Source organism: Amblyraja radiata, chromosome 12 (genome assembly GCF_010909765.2).
Source record: "Amblyraja radiata isolate CabotCenter1 chromosome 12, sAmbRad1.1.pri, whole genome shotgun sequence".
Lineage (NCBI taxonomy): Eukaryota > Metazoa > Chordata > Chondrichthyes > Rajiformes > Rajidae > Amblyraja > Amblyraja radiata.
The window spans coordinates 10255064-10267550 of NC_045967.1; positions in this window are offsets into that span (position 1 = coordinate 10255064).

A 12487-nucleotide genomic window follows, 5' to 3' on the forward strand; every position below is an offset into this window, starting at 1 on the left:
GGACTGTTTGCCCTCCTCCCATCAGGGAGGCGGTACAGGAGCCTCAGGTCTTGTACAAGTAGGATGAGGAACAGCTTCTACAACAACACTATCACATTGTTGAACTCGGAGTCCCGCGGATAGATTTCTCCAGTCTCTCCGTCAACATTGTTTGCTTATTCTGTATTTTTATTTCTATATTGCACTATTACTACGGACTGACGCTAAACTGCATTTCGTTGTACCCATACTTGTATCTGTGCAATGACAATAAAGTTGAATTGAATTGAATTGAATTGAATTGAAGTGACACTAAACTAAATAAAAGGGCCAGGTGAAACAAACTTGGAAAAGAACTGCAGTTTTTATGGAGGAGAAAAGGTGGCGGGGCTGGAGCTGATTATTAAATAATTAATTTTTTAAAAGTTTTATTTTTAAAAGAGAATGATCATCTTAAGGTAATAATAATAATAATGATTGGGATTTATATAGCGCCTTTCTAATACTCAAGGCGCTTTACATCGCATTATTCATTCACTCCTCAGTCACACTCGGTGGTGGTAAGCTACTTCTGTAGCCACAGCTGCCCTGGGGCAGACTGACGGAAGCGTGGCTGCCATTCTGCGCCTACGGCCCCTCCGACCACCACCAATCACTCACACACATTCACACACAGGCAAAGGTGGGTGAAGTGTCTTGCCCAAGGACACAACGACAGTATGCACTCCAAGCGGGAGTCGAACCGGCCACCTTCCGGTCGCCAGCCGAACACTTAGCCCATTGTGCCATCTGTCATCCCGATGCGCCATCTGTCGTCCCGATGGTAGACAGGAGAGTGATGTAAAAGATAGCACTAAGTTAGGACTATTATAAAAAGAGTACATCAGGAAGCCTAGCGTAGCATGAAAAACCCATAATAGCATTAAAAAGTGGGTTCAATGGTTCATTTTATTGTCACGTGTACCAAAGGTACAGTGAGATTTATATATTGGCAGTGAAGGAGTGGTTAGATAGCTAGAGTTGGATAAATAAACAGGGTTACCAGTAGATATAGAAGAATGATTAATCAGAGGATGAGGGAAGATTAGACTTTATAGCCTTCCATCAAAGTGAGGAATGTGGGGAATCCACTGTGGTGGAAGTTTATGTTAACTTTTATGTAGTTGTGAGTTGTTGCCTTTTATTAGTATGGCTGTATGGTAATACGAATATCACTGGACCTTAATTGGTACACATGACAATAAAAGACCTTTGAAATCTTTGAAACCCTTGAAAGAAAACATTAACTCTATAAGAATGATCTTGGGAATAATTGGGTTAACATATGATGAGCGTTTGACGCCACAGGGCCAGGACTCGTTGTAGTTTATAAGGAAGAAGGGAAACTAACTGAAACTTAGCAAATAGTGAAAGGCCTGGATGGAGTGGATGTGAAGTGAATGATTCCAGTTGTGGGAGAGTCTGGGACACAGCCTCAGAATAAAAGGACGTATCTTTAGAACAGAGATGAGGAGGGATTTCTTTAGTCAGAGGGTGGCGAATCTGTGGAATTATTTGCCGCAGCAAGCTGTGGAGGCCAGGTCAATGGATATTTTTGCGGCAGAGATAGATTCTTGATTAATCAAGGTTCAGGTGTCAGAGGTTATGGGGAGAAGGCAGGTGAATGGGGTTGAGAGGGAAAGGTAGATTAGCCATGATTGAATGGCGGAGTAGATGTGATGGGCTGAATGGCCTAATTCTGCTCCTAAAACTTATGAACTTATAACCTTATGGGCTATCAGGAGCTACCGAAGCACTTTATGCTAATTGAGTACAGGCAACCATGCATTATGAGGAATGGTTGCATTCCCAGATAATGGCCCGATTCACGATTTTTCATATTGCAAAGCTGCATTATTTGCGCATGCATCAGGAAATGCGAGTTGAACAAAAAATAATTTTGAGTTACTTTAGCACTTTGTACTTATTACGTGATCTGAGCAGTTAGACCGATCAGAACATAGCAACAAATCTTAAAGCGATAGCTTGATGAGTTGCGTTTGTCAGAGCTTAATTCTCCAATGGAATTAATCAAAGGTTATTGAGTAGTAATTTAACCCAGTACCTCAGGCTGATTAAGCCAACAGATCCCAACCCAGTAACCATCCAACCAATTACACTTGGCATGTGAATGACTTGCGTACATCGTCCTAATAACACATTTCCAAAAACATTAACCGTATCATTAAACCAAATTAAGAGCTTCATTTAATAGAACAAATTAAGTTCCCAGTGACAAACTGATGGATCAATGAATCTTTCTGCAACATCTATTAGTGAGACGTCAAAGGTTGTAGATTATTTTTATAGCTGAATATTGTGCAGAAAATACTTTTTGTTCCAGCCTTTTCTTATCCTGTTGACTTAATTTTGTTTCCATCTTCCTCTCCTTGCTCAGACTTTTCCTCACAGATATTTCCCCCCCCCCTCTCTCATCTGTATCCACCTATCACTTGTCTGGTTTTGTTCTGCCCCCATCTACAATCAGTCTGAAGAAGGGCTCCAATCCCAAACATCACCTAGTCATATCCTTCAGAGATGCTGCCCGATCCAATGAGTTACCCCACCACTTTGTGTGTGTGTGTGTGTTTTCCCATTGTTTCCAAGAGTGCAAGGCTGTTCCGGGCATTTTTAAAGTGTGATGTGTCTCTCTGCCTCTATCTCTGTCAGGCAGTGAACTGCAGATGCCTTTGATGCATTATCTTAAATCTGTGCACCCTAGTTATTTTTTTTAATGAGATTAAGCCTTTGCTGTGCCACCATTATTAATATTAAAATTATTAGTTAGTTTACTTATTATACAATACAATACAATACTACTTTATTAGCCAAGTATGTTTTGCAATATATGAGGAATTTCATTTGCCAAGTCATTCATACAAATAAATAGCAACAGAACACACAAAATACTATTTAACATAAACATCCACCACAGTGACGCCTCCACATTCCTCACTGTGATGGAAGGCGTAAAAAAGGTTCAATCTCTTCCCTTCTTTGCTTTCCTGCGGTCGGGGGCCTCGAGCCTTCTGTTGATGGGGCGATCTTACCTCCATAGCCAGTGGTCAGGCCCTCCGCATCAGGGTGATCAGCTCCTGCATTGGGGTGGAATCTCACCTCCCCTGCGCCGGCGATCGGACCCTGGGTCGGGGCTGGTCAAATCTCTACGTCATTGGAGCTTCCCGACTCGGTCTCTCCCGAGACTGCGAGCCCTTGATGGTGAAATCCGCAGGTCGCGGCTGGAGCGATGCCAGGCAAGGGATCGGTCCCAATGGTAAGTCCACGCCCCGCGGTGGGGCCCAAAGTCAGTCCCGAGCAAACGACCTGAAAACCAATCGCATCTCCGGCAAGGTAAGAGACTGAAAAAAAGGTTTCCTCCGACTCACATAAAATAAACCAGAGAACATTCACACAAACTTTTAAAACACCAAAAAAAGAGGAAAAAACAGACAGACTGTTGGTGAGGCTGCCAATCGTACGGTGCCCCTGGTGGTACGAGATACATAGAATTGTTCTGCATGCTACTCAATCAAATCAAACCACACATGAATACAATAGATCCTCTTCTGGAACAGCGTGCAGAGTGTCACCACATTCCATGCCATCTTGCCACTTCCAGCTCCCTGAAGAGTCTAATGTTGGACCAAAGAGATGCGCAATTTCTTATTTTCTCACTTTAAGGCTAGTATCCTAGCAGCTAACCATAAAGCACTTGTAGAATTGCGGAGGGCATAGATTTAAAGTAAGGAGGGCAAAAGTTAAAGGAACGTTTGTTTATATAGAAAGTGGTGGGTGCCAGGGTGATGTTGGAGGCAGATATGATAATCATATTTAAGAAGCTTTTAGATGGATATGCACTTGGATATGCGAGGAACGGAGGGATATGGATCACGTGCAGGCTGAGCTGAGGAGATTAGTTAAAAACTTGGCATCAAGTTTGGCCTGGACAATGTGGGCTGAAGGACCTGTTATTGTGCAACACTGTGGCACGCTAGTGCAGCAGTAGAGTTGCTGCCTTACAGCGCTTACAGCGCCGGGGACCCGGGTTCGATCCCGACTACGGCTGGTTGTCTGCACGGAGTTTGTACATGCTCCCCGTTACTGCGTGGGTTTTCTCCGAGATGTTCGGTTTCCTCCAACACTCCAATGACATACAGGCTTGTAGGTTAATTGGCTTGGTATAAGTGTAAATTGTCCCTCGTGTGTGTAGGGTAGTGTTAATGTGCGGGAATCGCTGGTCGGTGTGGACTCGGTGGGTCGAAGGGCCTGTTTCCGTGCTGTGTATCTAAACTAAACTAAATTGTTATATGAAAGGGAATGGGAATAGCTAGTAATATCTCATCAGGAAAGTGCATTTCCTCAACTGACGTTCACACCACAGAACATTTTTGCATTTTATGCTTGTTTCATCCTGTTAATACTATTATCACCCTGATATCAGCAAGCAATTGTTTAATGTCCTGTGAAATTATTTTTGAAAGGTACTGGACCAGAGAAGGATTTTAACTACCAAGATGTGCACTGCAGGTGGTTAATGATCTAATTTCCGTAATGACACACCGGACTTCCACATATTTAATGTGTTTATCAATTGGCTCAGGTAATTTTACATGAAAAATAAGGCAGCATCTAATTGGCCGGCAAGAAATCTCAGGAATATAAAATTTGTCCGAATATGTGCCTTCTGCACATCTCGCTCATGGACATTTGAATTAGACAATAGACAATAGGTGCAGGAGTAGGCCATTCGGCCCTTCGAGCCAGCACCGCCATTCAATGGGATCATGGCTGATCATCCCCAATCAGTACCCCGTTCCTGCCTTCTCCCCATATCTCCTGACTCTGCTATTTTTAAGAGCCCTATCTAGCTCTCTCTTGAAAGCATCCAGAGAACCGGCCTCCACCACCCTCTGAGGCAGAGAATTCCACAGACTCACAACTCCATGTGAGAAAAAGTGTTTCCTCCGTTCTAAATGGCTTACTCCTTATTCTTAAACTGTGGCCCCTGGTTCTGGACTCCCCCAACATCGGGAACATGTTTCCTGCCTCTAGCGTGTACAAGCCCTTAACATAAAAGTTAAAGTTAAGTTAAAATATTTACCCCCATCTCTTCCCCACCTTGATACAATGATATTAATCTCATCTTTATGAAATGCTAAAGATTCAGAGAAAGGAAAGGGGATTGGGCCATGGGTGAATGGGAACGTATCCCAGAGTGAACGGTGCCTTGAAAAGAAGATTCACTCTGTTTGCTGGATAGACAATGGCTGTCAGGGATAAAGACAGGGAATGCTGGAAACATTCAGCCAGTCAGACAGCATCTGTGGAAGCAAGAAACAGAATTGATGTTTCAAATCCTTAGGTCCATAACACCCTTGCCAAACAAGACACCATGAACACCTCTTACTAGCCTGCACATAATCCATATCCCTATATTCCCCAGCCTGTGCCTGGCGAAAATGCAAAGACATTCGTCAAGGCTCCCGCAATCTACTCTCTAGTCTCTCTTAATAACCTGGATATTTATCCACCTTAATGATCTTCCTGAGGCCCAACACCACCTCCTCCTTGATCTCAAACTGCGTTTGCATATTAGTATTCCCCACACCGATCCCACTGTCCTCATGTACTCATCCGTGATGAAAACAGATGCAAAAGGTACACACATGGTACATCCCAGAATCCTTTATCCTTGAGCGCTCCAACCTTCTCCTGGTTTCCCTCTTGTTTTATAGATGTGAAAATCCTTGGGATTTTCTTTAATCTGACTCATCAAGGCCATTTCAAGGGTCGAAGCCTTTTTGACCCTTCGAATCGCCCGCTTGAGTTCTTTCCACAATGTTTCTCAAACGCCCTGTCTGATTTAATTTTCTTAAACCTGGCATGTGTTTCCTTTATTTTTCCGACTAAATATACAATCTCTTTGGTCATCCAAGGTTTCCTTACTTTGCTCTCCTATCCCTCCTTTATATTGGAACTTGCAGGCCTGAACCCTGATCGACTTGCTTGTAAACAACTTCCACATGTCAGACGTGGACTTACTCAATAACAATTACCCCGAGTGCACCCTCCAAAGCTCCTGTCTAATAAGTTTGCAATTTTCCTTACTCCAATTTGATAACGTCCCCCAAGATTCAGCCTTATACCTATTCAAAACAATTTTCAGTCTGAAGAAGGGTCTCGACCCGAAACATCACCCATTCCTTCTCTCCAGAGATGCTGCCTGCCCCGCTGAGTTACTCCAGCATTTTGTGTCTATCTTCAATCTTAAAACTTATGTTGATACTGTGATCACTATCTCCAAAATGCTCTTCCACTGAAACATAGGTCTGCTGGACAGGCTCATTACCCAACACAATGACTCTTGGGCACACCTAACTAATTTTGCCCCATCTAAGTCTTTGGCACTGAGTCAATATTGGGGAAGTTAAGGTCACCCACTAAGACAACTTTGTGCTTTGACATCTTGCAGCAACCTGTCTACATATCTCCAGCTTACTATTGGGGGGGTCACTTGACCGTCCCTCTCACAACCATGAGGGCTTGAATCGGGCACGGGGCTTGTTCTCGCGGAGACCCAGGACCGTTGGAGACAGCGGTGGAGGGTCAGAGCGGTGAGGGCTTGAATCGGGCACGGGGCTTGTTCTCACAGAGACCCAGGACCGTTGGAGACAGCGGTGGAGGGTCAGAGCGGTGAGGGCTTGAATCGGGCACGGGGCTTGTTCTCACAGAGACCCAGGACCGTTGGAGACAGCGGTGGAGGGTCAGAGCGGTGAGGGCTTGAATCGGGCACGGGGCTTGTTCTCACAGAGACCCAGGACCGTTGGAGACAGCGGTGGAGGGTCAGAGCTTACCAAATCCCGTAACGTTCCACACTCCATAGGGAGGGTTTCTGGGGAAGCCGCTGATTGGTGGGAGCAGACTAGAGGAAGCAGCTGATTGGGTGCAACCTCAGGTTAGCATTTCTGCTTTCTGGTTAAAGGTACAGTGATTTAGTAAGGGTACGGTGAGCTAAGGGAGGCTAGGGAAGCGGAAAATCAAAATGTGACAGGAGGATCCAGAATGTGTGAAGATAAAGCTCTAGATGTAAAAGGGGCAAAAACGGAAGGAAGGGTAGTAAAAATCATCTGAAAGTGCTTTATCTAAATGCGCTGTACACGGTATTAGTGAGACCACATTTGGAATACTGTGTACAGTTCTGGGGTCCATACTTAAGAAAGGATGTACTAGCCCTGGAGGCAGTGCAGCGAAGGTTTACAAGATTAATTCCTGCAATGAGGGGATTGACATATGAGGAAAGGTTAAGTAAGCTGGGACTCTACTCTTTGGAGTTTAGAAGAATGAGAGGCGATCTCATTGAAACGTATAAGATCGTGAGGGGCCTTGATCGGGTGGATGCACCGAGGATGTTCCCAATGATCGGGGAGGCTAGAACTAGGGGACATAGTTGCAGAGTGAGGGGGGGCTCTTTTAAAACTGAGATGAGGAAGAACTTCTTCACCCAGAGGGTGGTTAGTTTGTGGAATTCACTGCCCCAGGGAGCAGTGGAAGCAGAAACGTTAAATTTATTTAAGTCAAAAATAGATGGTTTTTTAGCTGCCAAGGGGATAAGGGGCTACGGGGAGAGGGCAGGGATATGGACCTAGGTATGGTTAGTATAGTAGACCTGAGTGATCTCCTGGACAAGTGTCGATCGCCTGGATTGGGGTCGGAGAGGAATTTCCCGGATTTTTTTCCCGAATTGGACCTGGGTTTTTATCCGGTTTTTTGCCTCCCCCAGGAGATCACGCGGTTCTTGGGGTGGAGAGGGGTGATAGCGGTATAGAGGGGAGGGTAGTGTCTTGTGTTCTGTGTCTTGTGTCTACTGTTTGTGGGTAAGTGTGTCTGTTTAGTGTTCAGCCATGAGTGAATGGCGGTGCGGGCTCGACGGACCTGATGGTCTACTCTCGCACCTACTTTCTATGATTCTATGATTCTATGTTCCTGCAATGGCCACAACATCATAGTCCCAAGCAGTGGTCCAGGCTCTACATTCATTCGCTTTCCTCACAGTACTCCTTGCATTGAAATAAACATATTTCAGACCATCAATTTCACCATATTCCTTCTCCTCTTCCTGTCAGTCCTTCCTTCGAAACTAACTAGTTTTAAACTCTGCCTTCCCATCACTCCTTCCAATTTCTGTCCTACTTCTCTGGTTCTCACCCCATTGCTTCTCTAGCGTAAACCCTCCCAAATAGCGCTGGTAAACCTCCCTGCAAGGATATTCGAAAGATTAATCTTTCCTTCTCCAACTATACATATATACTCAAAAGGATTTGAGTATAGGAGCAGGGAGGTTCTACTGCAGTTGTACAGGGTCTTGGTGAGACCACACCTGGAGTATTGCGTACAGTTTTGGTCTCCAAATCTGAGGAAGGACATTATTGCCATAGAGGGAGTGCAGAGAAGGTTCACCAGACTGATTCCTGGGATGTCAGGACTGTCTTATGAAGAAAGACTGGATAGACTTGGTTTATACTCTCTAGAATTTAGGAGATTGAGAGGGGATCTTATAGAAACTTACAAAATTCTTAAGGGGTTGGACAGGCTAGATGCAGGAAGATTGCTCCCGATATTGGGGAAGTCCAGGACAAGGGGTCACAGCTTAAGGATAAGGGGGAAATCCTTTAAAACCGAGATGAGAAGAACTTTTTTCACACAGAGAGTGGTGAATCTCTGGAACTCCCTGCCACAGAGGGTAGTCGAGGCCAGTTCATTGGCTATATTTAAGAGGGAGTTAGATGTGGCCCTTGTGGCTAAGGGGATCAGAGGGTATGGAGAGAAGGCAGGTACGGGATACTGAGTTGGATGATCAGCCATGATCATATTGAATGGCGGTGCAGGCTCGAAGGGCCGAATGGCCTACTCCTGCACCTAATTTCTATGTTTCTATGTTTCTACTTGACCACTATACTTATCTGATTCACTCTAATACTCCATTTAGCTAACACAGTCAGGATTTTAACGGCGCCAAGTAAGTAGGTTTTCCAAACTACTGGATATTATTCCTCTTAATACCCTGACATACTTTAAAGGGCGGACCAGACTTTGGACTTTGGAAATGGCACCAAAACATGTCCAACAGTTGCACACGTGACAAATGAAGCACCATTGATATTAATTATATTTCCTGCACCAAAAATATACTCAATAGTACTGAACAAGTTTTTTGTTTATGTTTTCATGTGGACCATTGATTTTTGTTTGCTTAGGTTTGACACCAGCATCAATAAGGAATCCTGTACGTCACAACATATTGTCACAATAACATTGTACACAAAGCCTTCATACGACAAATCTACCATGGCAATTCTCAAGCATCTCCTAAAGTCTCACTGAGTGGCAGTGGCAGATGCAGCATAAATTATAGCAGCTTTTTGTTTAACAGTTCCAAAAAAACAAAGATGAGTTCCTCTTGACACATGTTCAGCAGATATTGTGGGAGGAAAGCCCTGTTCCTGTGCTGTACTGTTCTATCTGTTTTGTGTGGTATTTTATGTGGGAAATATTCCCCATCGGGACTGTTAAATATGTTATCCAGCAAGGGCTGGTGAGCACACAAGCACGGACAATTTGGTCACTCATTCAGTCATTATAAATAGGTCGCACTCTTGCCTCTGAGTTCAATCTATGGCAGACTTCAGCACATCATTTTTACAGTGCGCAGGGAAAGCTGTACCGTTGGAACTCCTGTCTTGCAGATGTGATGTTAAATGTTCTCTCGGATAGGCATTGCTAGTTGATCCCAATCCCCCTGCCCTGAAGCTCTGCATTCACAAATTATGACCAGATTAGGATGACAATTGTTTCTCCCTGAAGGGCAATGGCTGTGTTTACAAATGTTTGGTCATCTCATGTGTATGAAGGAACTGCAGATGCTGGTTTAAACCAAAGATGCTGGAATAACTCATGTATATCAAAGATATCTTTGGTCATATCATGGTCCCTATCATTTTTTTAAAAACCAAGTCCTAGGCTTATTTAATCGTTTAAATCATTTAAAATAACTCTTTGATTGACACGGTGGGATTGGAATTCATGCATCTGAATCAAGAGTCTAGATTGAACTACCTGTACTAACAACGTAATCACAATGCCACTACGCACGAAAAACACATAATAGAAGAACAAACCTCAATGCTCAGACCAGCAGTTATCCCCTAACCAACAGCACTAGAAAATGGCTTCCAGTTCCTCACTCTACTGTGGAAGCTCCCAGGCTGAATCCCGGAGTTCATATAACCTGATGGAGAGAATGAATAGATTGTGCAAAAGGAAAAGTGCGTAAATGCAACTTTAAGTGAAAGTGTCTAATTGATATTATGTGTCACAAAGGATAGGCACAAAAACCTGGTGTAACTCAGCGGGTCAGACAGCATTTCTGGAGAAAAGGATAGATGACGTTTCGGGTCGAGACTCTTAAAGGGTCTCGACCTGAAACGTCACGTATTCCTTTTCTCCAGAGATGCTGCCTGACTCGCTGAGTTACTCCAGCTTTTTGTTTCTATCTTCGGTTTAAACCAGTATCTGCAGTATCTTCACACACATTTGTCACAAAGGGTGTGTTTCAAGGAACTCATTGTTTTACCAGTTTCCCCAGGCTCATAGTTTGCTACTGTACAAGCTCATTGCATCTTGCACTCAAAATCCATAATCCCCACCTAAGTCATTCCGTCCAATGAACCCACAAGTGTAAAATTCTTTCACATCGTCCTTCACTCTAGTTTAAAAAAAAGGTTTTTAAGTCTTCAATGCAAAACAGTAGCTGATTCTCTGCACAAAGATATGACCTGACTTACTGAGTATATCAAGCATATTCTGTTTTTATTTCAGATTTCATGTATCTGCAGCCTTTTTAATTTTCACTTTTTAAACATAGACAGAACTTAGTTTCACAATGTGTTGATTTATCTTTTTATTTTTTTTTCATTTTTATGGGTATTAGACACTTAATGACAATGCAATTTTGAATGATTGATAAACTTTTGAATTCACAATTTATTGAGTGCATTTCCCAAAACCTTTGCAGTCAGATGACTAATGAATATCATACAAACAAATCTGGAGATCAAGATCGTTAATTTGTCATTTGCACTGGACATGAACCGGAACAAACATGTTATGATTATATAATCATTAAACCTGGAGGGTACATCACTACCGTCAATATACAGGCAGCCGTACCTTATAACCTTGTGTATAAATAACAAGCCAATGCCATGTGGGACGGAGAATGAAAAATGCAACAAAAAAAAACCCAGGAGGAATGTTCCCTAAAATGTTCCCCTGAAAGGCAAGAATTCACCAAAAATTCCACAAAGTTGGAATGATATATGAATGATTTATCGTATCCAAGGTTGGGAATGATGACATATTTATCTTCGACATAACCTAAACAGTACAACCCATTACTAATCCCCAAACTCTCCACCAGATTGAGACTGTCCGGGCATTTAACAAAAGGTCATCTACTTAACTTGTTTGACTCCATTCAGTTAAACCACTCTTCTAGCAAATGGGGAATGGTTGGGCATGTAAATTAGTTATTGTCCTATGGAGTCTTGTTTCATACCTAGATCGTGCAATTAGTACTGTATTGAAAGAATGGTTGTATACATGTAAAGGTCTCTTGGGATGTATACTTCAGCTTGATGTAGGAATTAATTCACAAATATATATTTGGAACATGCATGTTTCACGTGTGACAAATAGAAATTTACCACACAGCTGAAGTAAAGTCTTAAACGAGTATCAGGTACATTTCTGGAATAAAGTCATGGGAGAATGTCTCTGACTCCACTTTCCATGTTGCTAACAGTTACTTGAACATGGTAAGTGCCTGATCACAACAATATTTAAACAACACTGGAATCAGTTCTTTGGGCATTTTGATTTCAATAGTTTTTACTGGAGGCTTACTAGAATAATCTAAAACTAATCATAGAAAATGCAGGAAAAGAAACAGTTAATACTTCCGGTTGAAGAGTTTTTCCAGGGATGCAGCCTGGCTCACTGGCTATTTCCAGCATTTTCTATTTTAATTTTAGATTTCAGCACCTGCAGTTTTGTTGTTAATTTCCAAAACTAATCCCATTGCCCTGCTCCCTTTGTATACCTTTAATGGTTCTTTATTTAACGTGTACAGTGAAATTATTTTTTTGCATATAGTTCATTGACATTCCTTGAAATAAAGTAATCAGGTGTGAATGACACATTTCTAGAGTAATTCATTTGGGATTTTCTTTGAAGGTTTAAAGTGAGAGATTTAGGAGTCTTTAATTGTCATGTCGTACCAGCAATAGAACCATAACATTCTTTCTTGCTTCAGGCCTTGAACGCAACAACACAGGTAAATATAGAATAATTGATATAAATTAATAACCGCAATGCTAAGTAACCATATTAATGCAAAACCAGATGTCTGTAG